This window comes from Poromitra crassiceps, assembly GCF_964638095.1.
Source record: "Poromitra crassiceps genome assembly, contig: HAP1_SCAFFOLD_861, whole genome shotgun sequence".
Classification (NCBI taxonomy): domain Eukaryota; kingdom Metazoa; phylum Chordata; class Actinopteri; order Beryciformes; family Melamphaidae; genus Poromitra; species Poromitra crassiceps.
Genome location: NW_028151548.1, coordinates 8659 through 29994, shown reverse-complemented (window position 1 = coordinate 29994; position 21336 = coordinate 8659). Strand labels below are relative to the sequence as shown.

General features: G+C 42.4%; 2 long non-coding RNA genes across 2 annotated transcripts; one reads left to right on the top strand and one right to left on the bottom strand.

Annotated features, from left to right (window-relative positions):
• Positions 1-1043: 1043 nt before the first annotated feature.
• On the bottom strand, positions 1044-19004 carry LOC310771600. The gene is made up of 3 exons (XR_014552448.1): positions 18932-19004; positions 18408-18492; positions 1044-1211 (listed from the first exon to the last, which is right to left on the bottom strand). It is a non-coding gene; the product is annotated as an uncharacterized lncRNA (long non-coding RNA).
• LOC310771599 lies at positions 16575-20883 on the top strand. Its single transcript, XR_014552447.1, has 4 exons — positions 16575-16637; positions 17498-17554; positions 19902-19974; positions 20112-20883. It is a non-coding gene; the product is annotated as an uncharacterized lncRNA (long non-coding RNA).
• The last annotated feature ends 453 nt before the right edge of the window (positions 20884-21336 follow it).

The following is a 21336-nucleotide window of genomic DNA, read 5'->3' as shown; positions in this document are numbered from 1 at the left end:
TCTGTGGGCCTCGAGAAATCACTGAAAACGCTCTGAAACTCTGGCACTGGGAGCGTCCGTTCTCCAAAAGTGGCTGGCACTCAATGAGTTAAAATGCCTGTCTTTACAACAGGATTAAACATGTTTACAGCCTGGTTCAAAACACAGTTTTGGTGAGTTATATAACTCACTAAACGAGTGAGTTCTATAACTCACTCGTTTAGTGAGTTATATTATATATTATATTAGAGTCAAATACCGGTAGACGAAAGAAAATACTATGTTTTGGGCATGATTGACAGGTTGCCTGTCCAGTGAACTGCTTTACTACATAAGGAAGGAACACTGGTGTACAGGACTTTACGATGCATGCGTTTACACTGCCTGCATGGCAGCCCTGCGAGCAGTGGCGGTTCTAGACATCTGGAGGCTCCAGGTGAAGATCAATGTGTGAGCCCCCCCCCCCCCCTATTTTTGTTTGTTGCTTAAAGCTCGTGAACAAAAACTACTTGGGGGCAGCTCTTTTCAGCCCCAGAACTAGAGGACACATAAATAAGAACTCTTACTGTTCTACCTGAAGAACTTGACCAGAATAGTCACCAGAATAACCAGTCAGTTAGAAGAAGACAATGTGGCAATAGTAATATACTGTAAGTATATAGCCTTTAATTAATATCAAATGCTCACAGATCACACCACACACTCAGATGATCACCACATCACAGCCACAGCCAGTCAGGTCATCATGATGATGTTGGGATGTTGTTGGAACAACCTGGAGAGAGACATTGGAAGAGAGAGAAGAAGAGAAGAAGAGAAGGGGACAAGTAAATAACTTAAGGAGGAGAGAGATGACTTCCACTGAAAAAGATCTCATTGAATAACTAGAAACATTTGCAATGTAAACCCTTTTGTCTCGTCTATAAGATGGAAAGATTAGTGTACAACTGTATACTTAACTTACTGTGTGTGCTGGAGTTTAGCTGTTAACAATCACAGCCAGGCAGCAGTACAGTAGATCACAGGGAGAGCAGGTTACATCCTCACAGCCAGGCAGCAGGTCAGTAGATCACATGGAGAGCAGGTTACAGCTTCACAGCCAGGCAGCAGGTCAGTAGATCACAGGTTACAGCTTCACAGCCAGGCAGCAGGTCAGTAGATCACAGGGAGAGCAGGTTACAGCTTCACAGCCAGGCAGCAGGTCAGTAGATCACAGGGAGAGCAGGTTACAGCTTCACAGCCAGGCAGCAGATCACAGGGAGTAGCGTTGTTGTTAGCTAGCTCACGCTCACCTGGCTGGTACTGCTTCAATTAAGGTTCCAGCTGCTCGCTGCTCCTCGTCCTCCATCAAGTCGGTGGCTTTTTTTGAAGAGGAATTTTGTCAGCTTGGGCAAACTTTCATTAAACTTCGCCTCTTCCAATTTCCTCTTTTTCTTCTGTGCGCCACTCTGAAAACGCTTCTTTGTCATTGTTCTACTGCGGCTAGATGCTGCTCTGATATAAAGCCTCTGATACGTGATACTACTGACAAGTAAACACACTTGAACTGATAACCTGACAATGCAAGTACTGATCACTGTTGTTGTGACTGCAGCAGTCAGGCACACCTGACATTAATCAGTTCATCCAATAGTGTAGGACAGGAAACCAAACTGCCCTATTCATTTCAGGAAGTAGTGGAGTTGTGCAAGTAGTCTATTGGACCCATTGGACAAAAACATTTGCATATCTCCCAACATGCATTGTTCCTTCCAAACTTTTGACCACAAAGTAATTAGTAACCACATTAAATAAGTGGTGAGTGGGAATAATCATTAGCCTATTCTTAGTTAAACATGCAGTTTTGGAACACTCAATAAAGACAAATAAAAAAATCGACTATGACTCGACACCCTAAGTGATACACACATGTTATGGGAGTGGTATATACAGTATACCCCTCACACTAATATACATTTTAGTATAGAATGGTTAGTTCCTTGCTCTGCTCTCCCCTAGAGTGCAACAGGACAAACAACCATGTCCAACCGTACAACAGAGTCAGTGATCAACACATGATTATTATTATTGTTGTTTCTTTGTGTGGGCGTTCCCTGTCTTACCATCTGTTTTGATCATGTCAGAGCTGATTGGCAGGAAGAGAGACATCTGGCAGAGGAGGAGAGGAACACTGTCAAGATGAATCCTTCAGGAGAGGTGAGAAAAAATATCACTGAGGTTGCAACACACACACACACACACACACACACACACACACACACACAGTCTCTCTGTCCTGATTCTTTCTTTGTATCTTTCTCTATGGAAACAGACAGGCACCAGTGGACCCAGACGTCATCATTGTGATCAGTGTGACAAAACATTCACAAAACTTCATCTGTTGAAGCGTCATCAGAAAGTTCACTCAGGAGAGAAGCCCTACTCCTGTCAGGAGTGTGGGCAGTCTTTCAGTCGGTCACAAAACCTAAAATCACACCAACACATCCACACTGGAGAGAAACCCTACAGCTGTGACCAATGTGGGAGCAGGTTCAGGCAGTTAAGTCACCTAACAACACACCAACGTATTCACACTGGCGCTAAACCCTACAGCTGTGACCAATGTGGGAGCAGCTTCAGTCACTTAGCTACCCTAAAAACACACCAACGCATACACACTGGAGCTAAACCCTACAGCTGTGACCAATGTGGGAGCAGCTTCAGGGAGTTAGCTAACCTAACAAGACACCAACGTATTCACACTGGAACTAAACCCTACAGCTGTGACCAATGTGGGAGCAGCTTCAGTCAGTTAGCTAACCTAACAAGACACCAACGTATTCACACTGGAACTAAACCCTACAGCTGTGACCAATGTGGGAGCAGCTTCAGTCAGTTAGGTGACCTAACAAGACACCAACGTATTCACACTGGAACTAAACCCTACAGCTGTGACCAATGTGGGAGCAGCTTCAGGCAGTTAGCTAACCTAACAAGACACCAACATATTCACACTGGAGCTAAACCCTACAGCTGTGACCAATGTGGGAGCAGCTTCAGTCAGTTAGGTGACCTAACAAGACACCAACGTATTCACACTGGAACTAAACCCTACAGCTGTGACCAATGTGGGAGCAGCTTCAGTGAGTTAGGTACCCTAACAAGACACCAACGTATTCACACTGGAGCTAAACCCTACAGCTGTGACCAATGTGGGAGCAGCTTCAGTCGGTTAGGTACCCTAACAAGACACCAACGCATACACACTGGAGCTAAACCCTACAGCTGTGACCAATGTGGGAGCAGCTTCAGGCAGTTAGGTGACCTAACAAGACACCAACGCATCCACACTGGAGCTAAACCCTACAGCTGTGACCAATGTGGGAGCAGCTTCAGTCACTTAGCTACCCTAACAACACACCAACGCATCCACACTGGAGCCAAACCCTACAGCTGTGACCAATGTGGGAGCAGCTTCAGTGAGTTAGGTGACCTAACAAGACACCAACACATTCACACTGGAGCTAAACCCTACAGCTGTGACCAATGTGGGAGCAGCTTCAGGCAGTTAGGTGACCTAACAAGACACCAACACATTCACACTGGAGCTAAACCCTACAGTTGTGACCAATGTGGGAGCAGCTTCAGGCAGTTAGGTAACCTAACATCACACCAACGCATCCACAATGGCACAGGCTACTGGTGTGTTGGCTGTAAGAGAACGTTCACTCGGTCTGATAGTCTGAAGAAACACCGCTGCATCTACCCACCTGCTGAAGAGCACCTCCACTGTCTGCCACTCAGACAGCGTTCAGACACACAACAGACAGACTGTACAATCATTTTTCAGATTTGTTTCTGTATGTGTTTTTTTCCTTGTATGTTCTGAAGTTGCTGTTGTTTACATTTTGAAGATGTATAGATGTAGATAAAATCCTGCAGTCGCAATAGAAAATAGTAATAGGATACAGATACAGCAAAGAAAAATAGAATTTAGAGGTAGGCTACTGCTTTTTACTTGTTAATGTTGTTATTGTTTTTTTTGAGTAAATTCGATTAAAGTAAGTTAAGAAAACCATTGAGTGAAGAAAAGAAAACCAATAATAATTAAAAGAACTGAACATTTTGTGGTTGAATTTCAAATAAAGGTTTTAACATAACCACTATAGACTAATGCTTCTGTCAATCAACAGGATACTCCAGGGGGTCAACAAAACCTATTGCTTTCAAAATGAGTAGCAGATGCTGATAAAGACTCAGTCAGTTATAATCTGGGGCCTGGGTATTTTGAGCTTATCCGCCTCATGCTGGCATCATACTCCCTCCCACACACACTTTGCCAGTGTTGTGTGAGTGTCGGTGGCTGTGCAGCCAAAGTGAACGTCACTTCCTGCTTCAGCACTGTACCAGAGATTTTTATCCGCCATTTACTTTCCCATAGACATTTCGTAAAATGCTTCTAAAATAGTTTTACTTGGTCAAACCAAACGGTTCAGCTATATTTAGAATCGGGGGAGACCATATAACATTTCACTCGGACCAAAACTAAAAGAAAACATCGAAAAAATATGTTTTTGAAATCCGCAATTTAGGTTTTTTTTCCGAGTGAAATGTTATGCGGTCTCTCCTGTTTCTAAATATATCTGAACCATTTGGTTTGAACAAGTAAAACTATTTTTTATAAGCATTTTAAGGAAATGTCTATGGGAAAATAAATGGTGGATGAAAATCTCTGGTACAGTGCTGAAGCAGGAAGTGACATTCCACTTTGGCTCTCTACAGTCATGGAATTCAGCCGCAAACATGAGGAATGCCGCAGATGGCGTTGCCTCTCCATGACAAGATGCAGTTCAGACATTGCCCACAAGACTTATGTGTCAAGGGTGTCAGCCAGGTATTTTTATGTGACATTATGACAGATGACAGTTTGGTCAAACGGCTAACCATCTCATCTCTATGACATCATAATTGTCACTTGACATCACAAGGTATTTCTGCTGTAGTGAACATGGCAGGAAGACAGAATGGGTAAAGTACTTCTCCACATGCTTGTTATGAATCATCTAATTCAAGGTTTGCTATCTGGAATGGTAACAGTATTCAATGCTGCATCACCTATATCAACAAGGATCGAGGAGCCTTGCTCATACATATTCACAATGTCAACAATTCTGCTTCACAATATAGTCCTTCATTATTGACCATTTGGGATAAATGAACACAGTTGGGAAACACGATGTTGCAGCAAACTCAGGCCAGCATGGGGTCAAAGGTCATACAACAAAACATGACACTTTTGATCAGCCTACATATACTCTGATTACATATACTCTGTGATTAGGACTTTCTTACTTTCACAGTTTCCACTATATAAAGCTTTTGGTCCAAGCCCTCAGCCTCCACTACACCATCTAGACAGAGCTGGATGGATGACTTTGAACAACCTCGGTTGCCAAGCATATATCGCCCTCTGCAGGCATCAAGCATATATCGCCCTCTGCAGGCATCAAGCATATATCGCTCTCTGCAGGCATTTAAGAGGCAAGACTTGTTCATGACTCAGCCTTGTTTTTTAATCCACCAGCATGTGTGTGCACAGAAAATGACTATTTCAGTTATCAAAGCAAGCTAATTATTGCTTTTTTCCCCGGGAGCCATCTACCGCCTTTCTCTACTAAATTCTCTTGAAATTGTATTAGACAAATCTGACGTAATATATACCAGAGCCATGTAGATGGAAGAGTCCCGACATCTCCATTCACTCCAATGGACCAGTTTTTTTTACTCTCAAGAGTTCCAGGAAGTAAGGTCCTGGATTAAGCAGCACTGTCGAGTTGCAGCAAAATAGACAGTTTGTGTTGTACTCTGAAAGGGTTTACCCCCCCCCCCCCCCTTGAATCAAATTGTACATTATCAGCTTTGTTTTAGCATGCAAGAAAGTAGCGCGAGACCCCTTCCTGGCTGTTCATTGGCTAATGAGTCTCGCATTTTGGTCCTCCGCTGACGCCACTCTCTCTCTAGAGGACACTAATATATACCAATAACTTATATTTATTTATTCCATTGGCATGCACAAAAAGAAATGGTTGACATAATGTTCAAAAGCTTAGGGAGGACACATTGTCCCTGTGTGAAAAGATTATTTTAAGGGTTGGAAGATTTGAAGAAAATAGTGTGGTTTTCAGGACGTTCTTCTCTTCACCCACATGTGCACATCATGTATATCAATATAACTCCAAATCCCTGTGATGAACAACCAGCCTCAAAACAGTGAGATGCACAAATTCACCCAAATCCTAGATGTCCCATGTGAAAATGTGAGATCATTATGTCCACGTCATTCATTGATTTCCGATGTGTGGCCGTGTCTTGGTAGCATATGGAGAGCACATCATGTAGGAAAGTTGTGTTAGTCAAGTGTAAAGATGGACTGTTGCAGTGCGAGTCCCAGGTCTTAGACTGGTCTGTGAAAGGTTAAAGGTCAGCTAAAGAACTGAGAACCATTGGTCAAGTCAAGTTTATTTGTATAGCACATTTCATACACAGAGGCAATTCAAAGTGCTTCACATAAAATGGATGACAGGAAAATAAAATGGACATTTACATGTAAAAGCATCACAACAAAATTTAAAAAAGAGTATAAAAAGTGCATTAAGCAACAGGCGCAGCAGTTGCAAAAAGAGCTAAAAACTTATAGAGGACTCATTGGCTTTGCATAATAGAATAAATCAATTTATCTATATTGAGTCCCCCGACATCATGACTATAAACATGACTACACACACATAAAACTCAGGTCTGGGTACGGTGTCCTCTTTTCCTCTATACTGCAGTTTGGACACCAAGCATACCCCCACTTGTACTTTGCGTCATCTGTAGCCCGTCGACAAACAGGCCGGTTTTTTTCTCTAATTGGTGATGACAGGCATAATCCCATGGACGAACAATACAGGACCATGGTCAATAACGGATACAGTTAAGGTCAATAATCGATACAGTTTTGATAGTAAACTCAACCCCCCCAACCCGCCCACCCTGCCCCCATCATTTCACTTTAAAGGACTTTATATTTTGCACTTCATAATTTGTGATTGTTTTTCTGTATTAGTTTGTCTTCCACTTGATGTGACCGCTGTGCTGCATACTTGCACTAAAATATAATACAAATTTAAAAATTTAAAAACGCAAATCAAGACTGAACAAACCCCCCCCCCCTTTTTTTCATCTATCATGTTATTTGTCTAGTATCCTAAATGTAGGCTATACCTCTCTTCCACAGAGTGGTCTGATGTGATTCTACTAACTATATCAAAAGAAAGGAGGGTAGAAAATATCGCAAATAGCCCCATTATAGCCTAAGTCTGCCATATATGGTGAGACCATGATGCCAAACTCATACTAGAAGTTATATATTGCCTCTGTGATAATAAAATGTGCACATCCTGTAAGATATGACTTCAGACTAGGGATCGTCCACTAGTATCGTCTATACTGCTGCAAACTTGAAAGAAGGAGGAGGATGAGAGAGAGAGAGAGAGAGAGAGAGAGAGAGAGAGAGAGAGAGAGAGAGAGAGAGAGAGAGAGAGAGAGAGAGAGAGAGAGAGAGAGAGAGACAGAGAGAGAGAGAGAGAACCACCACACGCTTGTGTTGAAACCAGGAAGAAGTTCAACTCTGGAGCAAATGAATAATCTCAGTAAGTAGTAGTTGACACAACTTGAACACGACATGCATAGTCATCAAACTCTTGAGCTAATTCTGCTCTCACTCAGAATGTCAAAATATAAGCGATGTGGTGTATAGTTTTTGAGATATTAACGTTTGTTTGGCACAACTCATACTGCCGCAGCTAGGCTTCCGCATTTTGTAATGTTTTTGTATACAGTACTTGTTTGTTCATCCATGTTGAAAATGTGTTCTCACCAGTGTTGGAGGTAACTCATTACAGAAGTAACATATTACATGTAATATATTACTTTTAGCAGTAACTCAGTAATATAACTTATTACTTATAGGATTTCAGTAATATTATACCAGTTACTTTGTCAGGTAACTCAAGTTCCAAATTTATTTATTTTTTAATCAAAGCACATATTTAAAAAGGTTACAATCATTTCCTAATCAAACTGTGTGTTTTTATGCAAATAACCACTATAGATGACAATAACAAAGGAAAATAATAACATTTAGAATGTTGGATTGTTTACACTGACTTCAAGGCAGTTGAAATGATTTTTTGGGATGGTTCCGGGGCGGCGATGTCATTCTGCTGTTGCTATTGTTTTGGTGAAAGTAATGCAAAAGTAGTGTAATAAGTAACGACTTACTCTACACAGACAGAACTATTGTAAAGTAACTTATTACTTTAAAATGAAAGTAACTAGTAATATGTAGTATATTACATTTTGAAAGTAACTTGCCCCACACTGGTTCTCACCATGTATAAAATACATGTACCTAAATACTTATTCAATTAGGCTATGCATGTAGTGTAATAATAATAATAATGAATGATTGTACTGACATCAAACAATACACTCACATAATTAACACAACATAAAATAAAGACAAATGTATCCTAAGGGAGACAATAGGCTAATCTAATCTAAATGAATTTGTATCTTGTAGAGTTGGATCTCAGAGGTGCCGTGGAGACAGAACTCCAGCAGCAGAAGCAACATTACTGTAAGTGTTGTGGTTTGTGCTTTATGATTTTCATCTTTTATGTGAGCACAGGCAGCAGGATCAGCCACAGTACAGTACTCTATCTTGTGGCAGGTCTAGAAATGATATTTCTAGTATACTGTTGAAGGTGACAATCTTCTAGCATGTTTTTAGCAGGCAGCAAGCTCAGACTTGGACAGATGAAGCTATGCGGAAGTGATGAAATCTGTAGTTACTCAAATGGCCATGATGTGAGGCTGGCTCCAAAAGCGAGTCAGTCCCTGTTTACCCCCATGTTAAAATGCCTGTGTTTACAACAGGATTAAACATGTTTACGGCCTGGTTTGGTGAGTTATATAACTCACTAAACGAGTGAGTTCTATAACTCACTTGTTTAGTGAGTTATATTATATATTATATTAGAGTCAAATACCGGTAGACAAAAGAAAATACTATGTTTTGGGCATGATTGACAGGTTGCCTGTCCAGTGAACTGCTTTACTACATAAGGAAGGAACACTGGTGTACAGGACTTTACGATGCATGCGTTTACACTGCCTGCATGGCAGCCCTGCGAGTAACACCATCCTCTACCCGGTTGTCAAAATTACGCAACGCAGAGTTTTTATATGCATTCAAGACCACAAATTACTTATTTACAAGAAATCACAGAATTGCCTCGCCCACAGCTTAACTAGAAGAGCATAAAGAGACCACTAACCAAAACATTGTTGTAGACAGTGACGTTTCACCTTCCGCAACTAGAGCTAAAATCAATATCTTCAAAATTAATTTGCAAGTGTTTACAAACACATCAACACATTAGTTGTTGTTGTTGTTGTTTCTTTGTGTGGGCGTTCCCTGTCTTACCGTCTGTTTTGATCATGTCAGAGCTGATTGGCAGGAAGAGAGACATCTGGCAGAGGAGGAAAGGAACACTGTCAAGATGAATCCTTCAGGAGAGGTGAGAAAACATATCACTGATGTTGCAACACACACACACACACACACACACACACACACACACACACACACACACACACACACACACACACACACACACACACACAGTCTCTGTCCTGATTCTTTCTTTGTATGTTTCTCTATGGAAACAGACAGGCACCAGTGGACCCAGACGTCATCGTTGTGATCAGTGTGACAAAACATTCACAAAACTTCATCTGTTGAAGCATCATCAGAAAGTTCACTCAGGAGAAAAGCCCTACAGCTGTGACCAATGTGGGAGCAGCTTCAGTCGGTTAGGTCACCTAACAACACACCAACGCATACAAACTGGAGCTAAACCCTACAGCTGTGACCAATGTGGGAGCAGCTTCAGTCACTTAGCTACCCTAACAACACACCAACGCATACACACTGGAGCTAAACCCTACAGCTGTGACCAATGTGGGAGCAGCTTCAGTCAGTTAAGTGCCCTAACAACACACCAACGCATACACACTGGAGCTAAACCCTACAGCTGTGACCAATGTGGGAGCAGCTTCAGTCAGTTAGGTGCCCTAACAACACACCAACGCATACACACTGGAGCTAAACCCTACAGCTGTGACCAATGTGGGAGCAGCTTCAGGCACTTAGGTGCCCTAACAACACACCAAAGCATACACACTGGAGCTAAACCCTACAGCTGTGACCAATGTGGGAGCTGCTTCAGTCAGTTAGGTGCCCTAACAACACACCAACGCATACACACTGGAGCTAAACCCTACAGCTGTGACCAATGTGGGAGCAGCTTCAGTCAGTTAGGTAACCTAACAAGACACCAACGCATACACACTGGAGCTAAACCCTACAGCTGTGACCAATGTGGGAGCAGCTTCAGGAATTTAGGTGCCCTAACAACACACCAACGCATACACACTGGAGCTAAACCCTACAGCTGTGACCAATGTGGGAGCAGCTTCAGGCACTTAGGTGCCCTAACAACACACCAACGCATACACACTGGAGCTAAACCCTACAGCTGTGACCAATGTGGGAGCAGCTTCAGGCACTTAAGTGCCCTAACAACACACCAACGCATTCACACTGGAGCAAAACCCTACAGCTGTGACCAATGTGGGAGCAGCTTCAGTCAGTTAGGTACCCTAACAACACACCAAAGCATACACACTGGAGCTAAACCCTACAGCTGTGACCAATGTGGGAGCAGCTTCAGGCAGTTAGGTAACCTAACAACACACCAACGCATCCACAATGGAACAGGCTACTGGTGTGATGGCTGTAAGAGAACGTTCACTCGGTCTGATAGTCTGAAGAAACACCGCTGCATCTAACCACCTGCTGAAGAGCACCTCCACTGTCTGCCACTCAGACAGCGTTCAGACACACAACAGACAGACTGTACAATCAGTTTTCAGATTTGTTTCTGTATGTCTGTTTTTTTCCTTGTATGTTCTGAAGTTGCTGTTGTTTAAATTTTGAAGATGTATAGATGTAGATAAAATCCTGCAGTCGCAGTAGAAAATAGTAATAGGATACAGATACAGCAAAGAAAAATTGAATATAGAGGTACTGCCTTTTACTTGTTGTTATTGTTTAAAAAAAGAAAATGTTTTTAGTAAATTCGATTAAAGTAAGTTAAGAAAACCAGTGAGTGAAGAAAATAAAACCAATAATAATTAAAAGAACTGAACATTTTGTGGTTGAATTTCAAATAAAGGTTTTAACATAACCACTATAGAGTAATGCTTCTGTTAATTAACAGCATACTCCACATAATATCATATACAGTACTGTATCATCATACAGGTAATTACATAGGCTACTGTAACTGACCAATCAGTGGCTGCACCCCTCGGTCTTGGTCTTGACTCAGTCCCCCCCCCCCCGGTCTCGGTCTCTCTTGGTCCTGACTCTTTCTCGGTTTAGGGGTTCAACAAAACCTATTACTTTCAAAATGAGTAGCAGATGCTGATAAAGACTCAGTCAGTTATAATCTGGGGCCTGGGGGATCCCTTGATGGTATTTTGAGCTTATCCACCTCATGCTGGCATCATACTCCCTCCCACACACACTTTACCAGTGTTGTGTGAGTGTCGGTGGCTGTGCTATAAAGAGCCAAAGTGAACGTCACTTCCTGCTTCAGCACTGTACCAGAGATTTTCATCCACCATTTATTTTCCCATAGACATTTCGTAAAATGCTCCTAAAATAGTTTTACTTGGTCAAACCAAACGGTTCACCTATATTTAGAATCGGGGGAGACCATATAACATTTCACTCGGACCAAAACTAAAAGAAAACATCGAAAAAAATAAAAAAATAAATCCGCAATTTACGTTTTGGTCCGAGTGAAATGTTATGCGGTCTCTCCTGTTTCTCTGAACCATTTGGTTTGTACAAGTAAAACTATTTTTATACGCATTTTAGGAAATGTCTATGGGAAAATAAATGGCGGATGAAAATCTCTGGTACAGTGCTGAAGCAGGAAGTGACGTTCCACTTTGGCTCTTTACAGTCATGGAATTCAGCCGCAAACATGAGGAATGCCGCAGATGGCGTTGCCTCTCCATGACAAGATGCAGTTCAGACATTGCCCACAAGACTTATGTGCCAAGTGTGTCAGCCAGGTATTTTTATGTGACATTATGACAGATGACAGTTTGGTCAAACGTCTAACCATCTCATCTCTATGACATCATAATTGTCACTTGACATCACAAGGTATTTCTGCTGTACTGAACATGGCAGGAAGACAGAATGGGTAAAGTACTTATCCACATGCTTGTTATGAATCATCTAATTCAAGGTTTGCTATCTGGAATGGTAACAGTATTCAATGCTGCATCATATCAACAAGGATCGAGGAGCCTTGCTCATACATATTCACAATGTAAACAATTCTGCTTCACAATATAGTCCTTCATTATTGACCATTTGGGAGAAATGAACACAGTTGGGAAACACGATGTTGCAGCAAACTCAGGCCAGCATGGGGTCAAAGGTCATACAACAAAACATGACACTTTTCATCAGCCTACATATACTCTGATTACATATACTCTGATTACATATACTCTGTGATTAGGACTTTCTTACTTTCGCAGTTTCCACTACAGTATAAAGCTTTTGGTCCAAGCCCTCAGCCTCCACTACACCATCTAGACAGAGCTGGATGACTTTGAACAACTTAGGTTGCCAAGCATATATCGCCCTCTGCAGGCATCAAGCATATATCGCCCTCTGCAGGCATTTAAGAAGCATATATCGCCCTCTGCAGGCATCAAGCATATATCGCCCTCTGCAGGCATATATCGCCCTCTGCAGGCATCAAGCATATATTGCCCTCTGCAGGCATTTAAGAAGCATATATCGCCCTCTGCAGGCATTTAAGAAGCATATATCGCCCTCTGCAGGCATTTAAGAAGCATATATCGCCCTCTGCAGACATCAAGCATATATCGCCCTCTGCAGGCATATATCACCCTCTGCAGGCATTTAAGAAGCATATATCGCCCTCTGTAGGCATCAAGCATATATCGCCCTCTGCAGGCATATATCGCCCTCTGCAGGCATCAAGCATATATTGCCCTCTGCAGGCATTTAAGAAGCATATATCGCCCTCTGCAGGCATTTAAGAAGCATATATCGCCCTCTGCAGGCATTTAAGAAGCATATATCGCCCTCTGCAGACATCAAGCATATATCGCCCTCTGCAGGCATATATCACCCTCTGCAGGCATTTAAGAGGCATATATCGCCCTCTGCAGGCATATATCGCCCTCTGCAGGCATCAAGCATATATCGCCCTCTGCAGGCATCAAGCATATATCGCCCTCTGCAGGCATATATATCGCCCTCTGCAGGCATTTAAGAGGCATATATCGCCCTCTGCAGGCATATATCGCCCTCTGCAGGCATCAAGCATATATCGCCCTCTGCAGACATCAAGCATATATCGCCCTCTGCAGGCATATATCACCCTCTGCAGGCATTTAAGAGGCATATATCGCCCCCTGCAGGCATATATCGCCCTCTGCAGGCATATATCGCCCTCTGCAGGCATATATCACCTGTGAGTGCCATTTAACCACGTATTATGCATGCTAATATTTGATTCATAATAGTTAGTTTTTGTTCTAATTAAATGCTATGTTCAAGAGTAATTTACTCTAGTTGTAATGTCATATGCCTATTACAGTTATTATTTGCGACAGTGGGTGGCACTGTGGGGCTGTTTTGTTGCGCATGGGCAGAGGGGGTGAGGAGCCATGTGCTCAGACAAGCCAGAACAGCAGGAAATCTGCAGCAGATAACATCGCAACAAGTTTTTGACCATGTAGACCATGTAGAACGTGTAGACTGATTTAGAGTAACCATACGTGTTTATTTACTTTTTGTAGAATATATTTTTGTGGTAATGGACCATACTTGCAACTGAAAATAAATGTTCATGTTCAACGTTTCTCTGCCTGGACTTGTAATTACACTTGGGTTTTTGCAAGAAAAGTGGATTTTAAGAACACGAGTCAAAACAAGATTCTCTGCAGATTAGGTGGCCTAGGAATGTGGAAACAAGAAAACGGCCACCATATCACCCTCTGCAGGTATTTAAGAGGCAAGACTTGTTCATGACTCAGCCTTGTTTTTTAATCCACCAGCATGTGTGTGCACAGAAAAGGACTATTTCAGTTATCAAAGCAAGCTAATTATTGCTTTTTCCCCGGTAGCCATCTACCGCCTTTCTCTACTAAATTCTCTTGAAATTGTATTAGACAAATCTGATGTAATATATATAATATACCAGAGCCATGTAGATAGAAGAGTCCCAACATCTCCATTCACTCCAATGGACCAGTTTTTTACTCTCAAGAGTTCCAGGAAGTAAGGTCCTGGATAAGGCAGCACTGTCGAGTTGCAGCAAAATAGACAGTTTGTGTTGTACTCTGAAAGGGGTTTTCCCCCCTTGAATCAAATTGTACATTATCAGCTTTGTTTTAGCATGCAAGAAAGTAGCGCGAGACCCCTTCCTGGCTGTTCATTGGCTAATGAGTCTCGCATTTTGGTCCTCCGCTGACGCCAATCTCTCTCTAAGGACACTAATATATACCAATAATTTATATTTATTTATTCCATTGACATGCACAAAAAGAAATGGTTGACATAATGTTCAAAAGCTTAGGGACACATGGTCCCTGTGTGAAAAGATTATTTTAAGGTTTGGAAGATTTGAAGAAAGAAGTGTGGTTTTCAGGACTTTCTTCTCTTCACCCACATGTGCACATCATGTATATCGATATAACTCCAAATCCCTGTGATGAACAACCAGCCTCAAAACAGTGAGATGCACAAATTCACCCAAATCCTAGATGTCCCATGTGAAAATGTGAGATCATTATGTCCACGTCATTCATTGATTTCCGATGTGTGGCCGTGTCTTGGTAGCATATGGAGAGCACATCATGTAGGAAAGTTGTGTTAGTCAAGTGTAAAGATGGACTGTTGCAGTGCGTGTCCCAGGTCTTAGACTGGTCTGTGAAAGGTTAAAGGTCAGCTAAAGAACTGAGAACCATTGGTGATGACAGGCATAATCCCATGGACGAACAATACGGGACCATGGTCAATAATGGATACAGTTAAGGTCAATAATGGATACAGTTTTGATAGTAAAAGACTAGAGGTCAGTAGTGACCACAGGAGTTAGCCCGTGGATGAGCAGCGTAGGTCCCAGGTCTCGACTCAGCAGGTCCAGCTGGTGCAGGTAGGCCAGGTAACGCCTTGTGTCTGCTGGTGGGCGGGGCAATACAGGAACCACACATCGGGGGGCGGAGCTCCGTGCTGGCGAATCAGATTGTTGACAGCACAGATATATTGATCCGTCAGCTGCGCAGCATTGTTGGTGAACCTCTGTATACTCTGGTCCTGCTGCTTCTCAGCCTCCTCTTCATCCCAGTCCCTCTCCTCATCCTCTCCAGCTTGTAGAGCTGCAACGATTCATCGGTTAGTCCAGTGGTTCACAACCTTTGTTTGTCTTATGTACCAGGTCAAAGGTCTCTGAGGTCTATAGTGCTTTTCTACACCTCCACCGTCGAGTCCACCCTCACCTCCTCCATCTCCAGACTGCAGCGCATCATCCACCGTGCTGAAAAGGTGGTCGGATGCAGCCTGCCATCGCTTCAGGACCTGTCCTACACACTGCTAGGATGCTGAAGCGGTGTCAGAAAGTCATGGCCGACCCCTCCCACCCAGGTCATAAACTCTTTAAGGCTCTCCCCCTTGGCATGAGACTGAGGTCTGGTGGTACTAAAACCTCTCATCACATGGACAGCTTCTACCCAACTGCCATCTGTCTCTTCAACGACACCTGAAAGCTCCACAAAGGACTTTATCACTCCCTCCCCCCAACCTGCCCACCCTGCCTCCATCATGTCACTTTAAAGGACTTTATATTTTGCACTTCATAATTTGTGATTGTTTTTCTGTATTAGTTTGTCTTCCACTTGATGTGACCGCTGTGCTGCATACTTGCACTAAAATATAATACAAATTAAAAAATTAAAAAAATTAAAAAACCTAAATCAAGACCGAACAACCCCCCCCCCCTTTTTTTTTATCATGTTATTTGTCTAGTAACCTAAATGTAGGCTATACCTCTCTCCCACAGAGTGGTCTGATGTGATTCTACTAACTATATCAAAAGAAAGGAGGGTAGAAAATATTGCAAATAGCCCAAATATAGCCTAAGTACAGTCTGCCATATATGGTGAGACCATGACGCCAAACTCATACTAGAAGTTTCATATTGCCTCTCTGATAATATACTGCTGCAAACTTGAAAGAAGAAGGATGATGAGAGAGAGAGAGAGAGAGAGAGAGAGAGAGAGAGAGAGACAGTGAGAGAGAGAGAGAGAGAGAGAGAGAGAGAGAGAGAGAGAGAGAGAGAGAGAGAGAGAGAGAGAGAGGGGACATTGTGTTGAAACCAGGAAGAAGTTCAACCACACGCTTGTTTTGAAACCAGGAAGAAGTTCAACTCTGGAGCGAATGAATAATCTCAGTAAGTAGTAGTTGACACAACTTTAACACGACATGCATAGTCATCAAACTCTTGAGCTAATTCTGCTCTCACTCAGAATGTAAAAATAGAAGCGATGTGGTGTATAGTTTTTGAGATATTAACGTTTGTTTGGCACAACTCATACTGCCGCGGGGTTCCGCATTTTGTAATGTTTTTGTATACAGTACTTGTTTGTTCATCCATGTTGAAAATGTGTTCTCATCAGTGTTGGAGGTAACTCATTACAGAAGTAACATATTACATGTAATATATTACTTTTAGCAGTAACTCAGTAATATCACTTATTACTTATAGGATTTCAGTAATATTATACCAGTTACTTTGTCAAGTAACTCAAGTTACAAATTGTACCACTATAGATGACAATAACAAAGGAAAATAATAACATTTAGAATGTTGGATTGTTTACACTGACTTCAAGGCGGTTGAAATGATTTTTCGGGATGGTTCCTGGCCAGCAATGTCATTCTGCTGCTGCTGTTGTTTTGGTAAAAGTAATGCAAAAGTAGTGTAATAAGTAACGAGTTACTCTACACAGACAGTACTATTGTAAAGTAACTTATTACTTTCAAATGAAAGTAACTAGTAATATGTAGTATATTACATTTTGAACATAACTTGCCCAACACTGGTTCTCACCATGTATAAAATACATGTACCTAAATACTTATTAAATTAGGCTATGAATGTAGTGTAATAATAATAATAATAATAATAATGAATGATTGTACTGACATCAAACAATACACTCACATAATTAACACAACATAAAATAAAGACAAATGTATCCTAAGGGAGACAATAGGCTAATCTAATCTAAATGAATCTGTATCTTGTAGAGTTGGATCTCAGAGGTGCCGTGGAGACAGAACTCCAGCAGCAGAAGCAACGTTACTGTAAGTGTTGTGGTTTGTGCTTTATGATTTTCATCTTTTATGTGAGCACAGGCAGCAGGATCAGCCACAGTACAGTACTCTATCTTGTGGCAGGTCTAGAAATGATATTTCTAGTATCCTGTTGAAGGTGACAATCTTCTAGCATGTTTTTAGCAGGCAGCAAGCTCAGACTTGGACAGATGAAGCTATGCGGAAGTGATGAAATCTGTAGGTACTCAAATGGCCATGATGTGAGGCTGGCTCCAAAAGCGAGTCAGTCCCTGTTCACCCCCATGTTCAAATGCCTGTCTTTACAACAGGATTAAACATGTTTACAGCCTGGTTCAAAACACAGTTTTGGTGAGTTATATAACTCACTAAACGAGTGAGTTCTATAACTCACTCGTTTAGTGAGTTATATTATATATTATATTAGAGTCAAATACCGGTAGACGAAAGAAAATACTATGTTTTGGGCATGATTGACAGGTTGCCTGTTCAGTGAACTGCTTTACTACATAAGGAAGGAACACTGGTGTACAGGACTTTACGATGCATGCGTTTACACTGCCTGCATGGCAGCCCTGCGAGCAGTGGCGGTTCTAGACATCTGGAGGCTCCAGGTGAAGATCAATGTGTGAGCCCCCCCCCCCCCCTATTTTTGTTTGTTGCTTAAAGCTCGTGAACAAAAACTACTTGGGGGCAGCTCTTTTCAGCCCCAGAACTAGAGGACACATAAATAAGAACTCTTACTGTTCTACCTGAAGAACTTGACCAGAATAGTCACCAGAATAACCAGTCAGTTAGAAGAAGACAATGTGGCAATAGTAATATACTGTAAGTATATAGCCTTTAATTAATATCAAATGCTCACAGATCACACCACACACTCAGATGATCACCACATCACAGCCACAGGCAGTCAGGTCATCATGATGATGTTGGGATGTTGGAACAACCTGGAGAGAGACATTGGAAGAGAGACATTGGAAGAGAGAGAAGAGAAGGGGACAAGTAAATAACTTAAGGAGGAGAGAGATAACTTCCACTGAAAAAGATCTCATTGAAAAACTAGAAACATTTGCAATGTAAACCCTTTTGTCTCGTCTATAGACGGTTTTAACTTGACAACAAAAACATTCTAAATTGAACCCCCGCTCACTTCCTGTTGCAGTGTTTGCTATGGACATAAAAGAAAAAAAAACATTCAAGTGCAGGACTGACCATTCCGTGAAAACCGTCTATACAGCTGAGCAGCGAAAACAAAAGTAACTTTGTCGAGTGAATATTTCTGCAGTTTGCCGAATGCTGAGAAAAAGGAAGTGCTGTGGGGTTGAGCTCTGGTGAAAACCGTCTATAAGATGGAAAGATTAGTGTACAACTGTATACTTAACTTACTGTGTGTGCTGGAATTTAGCTGTTAACAATCACAGCCAGGCAGCAGGTCAGTAGATCACAGGGAGAGCAGGTTACAGCTTCACAGCCAGGCAGCAGGTCAGTAGATCACAGGGAGTAGCGTTGTTGTTAGCTAGCTCACGCTCACCTGGTACTGCTTCAATTAAGGTTCCAGCTGCTCGCTGCTCCTCGTCCTCCATCAAGTCGGTGGCTTTTTTTGAAGAAGAATTTTGTCAGCTTGGGCAAACTTTCATTAAACTTCGCCTCTTCCAATTTCCTCTTTTTCTTCTGTGCGCCACTCTGAAAACGCTTCTTTGTCATTGTTCTACTGCGGCTAGATGCTGCTCTGATATTAAGCCTCTGATACGTGATACTACTGACAAGTAAACACACTTTAACTGATAACCTGACAATGCAAGTACTGATCACTGTTGTTGTGACTGCAGCAGTCAGGCACACCTGACATTAATCAGTTCATCCAATAGTGTAGGACAGGAAACCAAACTGCCCTATTCATTTCAGGAAGTAGTGGAGTTGTGCAAGTAGTCTATTGGACCCATTGGACAAAAACATTTGCATATCTCCCAACATGCATTGTTCCTTCCAAACTTTTGACCACAAAGTAATTAGTAACCACATTAAATAAGTGGTGAGTGGGAATAATCATTAGCCTATTCTTAGTTAAACATGCAGTTTTGGAACACTCAATAAAGACAAATAAAAAAATCGACTATGACTCGACACCCTAAGTGATACACACATGTTATGGGAGTGGTATATACAGTATACCCCTCACACTAATATCCATTTTAGTATAGAATGGTTAGTTCCTTGCTCTGCTCTCCCCTAGAGTGCAACAGGACAAACAACCATGTCCAACCGTACAACAGTCAGTGATCAACACATGATTATTATTATTGTTGTTTCTTTGTGTGGGCGTTCCCTGTCTTACCATCTGTTTTGATCATGTCAGAGCTGATTGGCAGGAAGAGAGACATCTGGCAGAGGAGGAGAGGAACACTGTCAAGATGAATCCTTCAGGAGAGGTGAGAAAACATATCACTGAGGTTGCAACACACACACACACACACACACACACACACACACACACACACACACAAACACACACACACACAGTCTCTCTGTCCTGATTCTTTCTTTGTATCTTTCTCTATGGAAACAGACAGGCACCAGTGGACCCAGACGTCATCGTTGTGATCAGTGTGACAAAACATTCACAAAACTTCATCTGTTGAAGCGTCATCAGAAAGTTCACTCAGGAGAGAAGCCCTACTCCTGTCAGGAGTGTGGGCAGTCTTTCAGTCGGTCACAAAACCTAAAATCACACCAACACATCCACACTGGAGAGAAACCCTACAGCTGTGACCAATGTGGGAGCAGGTTCAGGCAGTTAAGTCACCTAACAACACACCAACGTATTCACACTGGCGCTAAACCCTACAGCTGTGACCAATGTGGGAGCAGCTTCAGTCACTTAGCTACCCTAAAAACACACCAACGCATACACACTGGAGCTAAACCCTACAGCTGTGACCAATGTGGGAGCAGCTTCAGGGAGTTAGCTAACCTAACAAGACACCAACGTATTCACACTGGAACTAAACCCTACAGCTGTGACCAATGTGGGAGCAGCTTCAGTCAGTTAGCTAACCTAACAAGACACCAACGTATTCACACTGGAACTAAACCCTACAGCTGTGACCAATGTGGGAGCAGCTTCAGTCAGTTAGGTGACCTAACAAGACACCAACGTATTCACACTGGAACTAAACCCTACAGCTGTGACCAATGTGGGAGCAGCTTCAGGCAGTTAGCTAACCTAACAAGACACCAACGTATTCACACTGGAGCTAAACCCTACAGCTGTGACCAATGTGGGAGCAGCTTCAGTCAGTTAGGTGACCTAACAAGACACCAACGTATTCACACTGGAACTAAACCCTACAGCTGTGACCAATGTGGGAGCAGCTTCAGTGAGTTAGGTACCCTAACAAGACACCAACGTATTCACACTGGAGCTAAACCCTACAGCTGTGACCAATGTGGGAGCAGCTTCAGTCGGTTAGGTACCCTAACAAGACACCAACGCATACACACTGGAGCTAAACCCTACAGCTGTGACCAATGTGGGAGCAGCTTCAGGCAGTTAGGTGACCTAACAAGACACCAACGCATCCACACTGGAGCTAAACCCTACAGCTGTGACCAATGTGGGAGCAGCTTCAGTCACTTAGCTACCCTAACAACACACCAACGCATCCACACTGGAGCCAAACCCTACAGCTGTGACCAATGTGGGAGCAGCTTCAGTGAGTTAGGTGACCTAACAAGACACCAACACATTCACACTGGAGCTAAACCCTACAGCTGTGACCAATGTGGGAGCA